Below are 4,534 nucleotides of genomic sequence, written 5' to 3' on the forward strand. Positions count from 1 at the left end.
ACTCAGAGAAACGTTTTGTGATTTGATCTTTGAGATATGGGTACTTATCTTGAGCTGGGGGAGCCTTGATGATGTCCGAGATCTCCCGTAGATGCTGGCCTTGGAGTGATTCGAGGACAGCATCGTATTTGCTATTGTCGCTGGTGATGCGCCTGTTCCTGAACTAAGCCTCAATCTGGGTGAACCAGGCGACAGGGTCCTCAGTGATGAACAGGGTAAGCTTGAAGCTCAACAGGGCCATGACCTGGAGATCCTCAAGAGCTTGCTAGTTCACGAGATTCACGCCAAATGGTAGTTGGTTGATGTTGGGGTTGGCTGCACTACCAGGGGGTGTGAATTCACCGAGGAGGTCATCGAGCCCCGGGAACGTGGGATTTTGACGCTGGCCCATGGCAGGCTGAACTGGCTGTATTTCTGGCTCTTGGCGTACCTGGTTCTGTTGGACCTGCTCTTGTAGGTCCTGGACTCCCTGCTGTTGCTGCTGGCTCGTATTTGCGCACAGAGGAGAACGTGGTAGAGTCATCAGGTACGTTGGCGTCGGTGTGGAGGCACGTGTTGGGTTGAGGTTAAACGTGTGCGTAAGCGTAATCTGTTTAGATCACGTCGGGGTCACCAATTATGGAGATTTGGGTGTCTCACATAGATTAATTAGATTCTAGATAATTTATAATAAACTATATTTATTCAGTCAACGTTAATAATAATGATTTTAGTACAAAAGAATGCGAGAATGCCACAGCTGTGGCGGTTAACGTAAGGTGAGAGATAAGTAAGAATACTGTAGAGTTGACTCGTCACTCTGGTCTCGGGACGAGTATTTGCTTGCGCCGCTGGCGCTGGTGGCAGGCTCGGTCGGTAACTAGGGGAACTGATGAAGGCTGAGCCGCCACATAGGCCTCTGGGCGAGCTGGATGTGCCGGTAACTCGTCAGCAGTGTTGCCAGATTGGGCGATTTTTCGCTGTCTGAGCTACCTGGAGACCGCGCGCGGCGATTCGAAAACGGCGGAAGGAGCCCAACGCCCAAGTGGGTTCTATCACGATTTTCCCAGACGATATTGGGCTGCCTCGATGTCCAGGTGAAATCCTTCCTAGCATCCGGCTATGAACCGGAATTTCATAGGTTTTAATATAAGAAAAATCATGAGTATTGAATTTCTATTTTTGAACCATGTCCGGGAAGCCCCGCCTCCATCAGAATACTCAGAATTGGTTGATCGTGATTATGAGTTCAAAAACAAATCGGCTGAGAGTGTCGGGAAGGTAACAGAAACATAAACAATGATTTCATAGGGAGAAAAAACAGAGATGTCTTTGTCTTCGGGTGACGATATTCATTCGGTCTTTATAACTAGCATTTAGTCTCGCGCAGAAATGCAGAGTGTTCAGATGATATTGAGTGAAATATAATAATAGAGGAATTAAAATCATAAACAATGGGGAAATGGGAAAAATATGCTAAAAAGTACAGCAGAAAATGGGAAGACTTACCTGCGTTTAAATGAGACATTTATGTGTACTACGATCGATATTTTTGACGTTTAAAATATTTTCACGTGTTTCTAAATTCATTCAAATATGTTGGATATCATTTTCCCAGGATAGTTGAAGAAGAATAAAGAGCCTAATGCTCTTAATCCAGAAGCATACTGTTCTTTTTGCAAGAAGAGTCTTAGGGCTCAGAAAAATGACCTTCCAAAACATTTTTGAAAAACTGCGGCGTGAAAATCGTCGATGAAGAGAGTAAAAAGACAGACCTCAAGCTGGCCGCTTTCATCGCTGCACACAGTTCAATTAAATCAATGAACCATATGGAAGAACTGATAACAGAACAGAACAGATGATGGTCGACTCGTGAATTTGCAACTCCATCGAACGAAATGTTCCAAATTGATAACAAATGTTATTTCACCAGCACTATTGGAACAACTAGTTAACGACATCGGTGATTCTCCCTACTCACTTATTCTTGATGAGTCTACAGATGTCGGTGCAAAAATTCAAGGCAATGTGTGTTCGATATTTCAGTGTGGAAAAAACAAAAGTCATTACCGATTTTTTGGGATTGATTAGTGTGACTAATACTACTGCTGAAATATTGTATGAAAAACTCACTGAATTTTTAAAGAGCATTAAGATCCCCATTAAGAACCTCGTGGGGATTGGAACAAGTAACATGTGCGGATGCACTCATTCGCTTTTCACTCTACTGAGGGACCGAGTGCCATTACCTCAGCTACTTCTCATCAAGTGTGTTTGTCACTCATTACACCTATGCAGTTCCAAAGCCTCTGAGGTTTTACCATCATCATTGGAATATCTTGTTAGAGAAATACGCAGTTGGGTTCCCATGAGCCCCATTCGACTCCAGCAATATCACGAGCTATTCAACTTGATCAACGACAACAATAAAACACTTCTGAAACTTGTATCCCTCTGTACAACCATGTGGTTGGCATGGAGACAGTGTTACCAGATGGTCTACATAACTTTACCCTAGAGACATTTCATTTCACCCTAAAAAAACCCTAAGTATATATATATATATATGTATATATATATATATATATATATATATATATGTTTGTCTAATGGTCACTTCGGTGACAGTGTGATATTTGAGGTTAGAATTCAAAATGTGAATATCTAACCTCCCTACCGAACAGCTCTTGGCATGACCTGGAAGCACCATGAGGAGGTGGCTGTTCTCCGCTCCCAAAAAGTTGCATATTTTAGGCTTCTCCACCTAAATACCAACTGGCGCTAGGCTGTAATTAGCTGCCTGGTTGGGTCGCACAAGTAATTATGTTCGCATTGGTAAATGACGGCCATACCTTGCTCTTCCTCACTATGCACTCCAAATTCTCCGCGGTCACTCCATACCGCATATTTCTTAATAAAATAAAAACTCCACTTTCTAAAAGTGTGAGCGCGGATGTTCGCGTATACTTTCTCGGCATGTGTGAGGGGTTGCGAGGGTGGTGTCAGAATTTCACTGAGGTACCTCCATCGTACGACGGGACACATGGGGTGGTCACTTTGATGACTGTTTGGGACTGGGCCAGCGCGATCTACTGCGCGGGTGTAAGACCAACCCCGTTACCCGAGTCAAGGTCATGATTGACCCCCTACTCTTTCCTGTGGGATGAGTTTTGAAGCTAGAGCAAGACTTGGAATAATTTTTGAGAAAAATGTAAGAACAGATGCACCACTTACGTGAACGAGAGCAGTTGTAACGCGATAACTAGTTAAAAGTTATACTAAGTATTTTATCAAGTTGTTCCTGTACGATACCTAACTAATATAAAACAATTAAATGGAATATTGTGTACCAGCATAAATTCAGTGTTTCGTGTAAATTATTTTGAATATTCCCGCACTTGTGAAGCAGAGTGGTTCAGCACTCCACGAGCAACGGACCTGCCATCTTATCGAGCCAACTACCAGCTTGGGACGTAACAGGGGAGTAAGCTTGAAGGGGTCCAGCTGGGCGTATATGGTTGAACTGAGGAGATTGTGATCCTCAAATTTACGCACACTTTTCCCAATCCTCACTCCAATCGTTGTCTCCCACCTTCGACACTCAGGGCTACAATTTTCTCAGTCCGACAGTAGTAGATGATGACCGTATCGTCAACCGATAAAGAATTATTTGCCCGCGAGTGACAGTAATTTACGAAATTGTTTTATATGCGATTTTGATCTTCATTTATTCAATTTTTCGATGATTCTTATATTGATATTGAGAAAATGCCGAAAGAATTGAACAAAAGAACATATGTACAAAAATATGTAGCTAACTGGGAATGAGATTCACTTTTTACAGGTTAGTAACAACATAACAATTGAAAATTGAACCCCAAAATTGCTATATATAAGGATGTTTGTACTTAGTACACTCTGTACAGTATATCAATTATGTTTAAACATGCAATTCTTTTAAAAGAATATAGGCTGGTTAAAACCTTCGCCTGATGGGGATTCGAGCAAAGCTTTTTGCGCATTCTGCAAGACCGCTCTTGTTGCTCACAAAAAGAGCTTAATGGCCCACGGAGAAACGTCCAAGCATAAGCAGTGCGTCAAAAAAGATCAACGCGTCACCACCTTGCCAAAAATAGACAAGTTTGCAAAGATTACTCTTTCCCAAAAGAGAAAAATCGCAGAATTGAAAAAGGCAACTTATGTGGCAGAACACTGTTCCATTAATGCTGTCGATCATCACTCTATGGTCATTAAAGGTCTCGATAAAGACCCAGAAGTTCTGCAGGACATATAATTGCATCGAACTAAGTGTGCAGCATTTATCAAAAATGTGTTATCACCGTGCATTTTAAAGGATCTTCTCGCTGATGTGGAAAATTCATTCTTTTCTCTCATTATCGATGAATCAACCACGATCGATACCAAAAAACTTCTATGTGTTGTGACGAAATTCCAGCCCCTTTCGTCACCTCTATTATTCCAGGGTATTTATAAAGTAAATGGGAGAGAGAGAGAGAGAGAGAGAGAGAGAGAGAGAGAGAGAGAGAGAGAGAGA

At 42.2% G+C, this 4,534-nt stretch overlaps 1 pseudogene; it reads left to right on the forward strand.

Annotated features, from left to right (window-relative positions):
* Positions 1-871: 871 nt before the first annotated feature.
* Positions 872-4,474, forward strand: LOC114841581 (annotated as a pseudogene).
* Positions 4,475-4,534: the final 60 nt, after the last annotated feature.

Source organism: Diachasma alloeum, unplaced genomic scaffold, assembly GCF_001412515.2.
Source record: "Diachasma alloeum isolate Michigan unplaced genomic scaffold, Dall2.0 Dall_scaffold_00900, whole genome shotgun sequence".
In the NCBI taxonomy this organism is placed as follows: Eukaryota; Metazoa; Arthropoda; class Insecta; order Hymenoptera; family Braconidae; genus Diachasma; species Diachasma alloeum.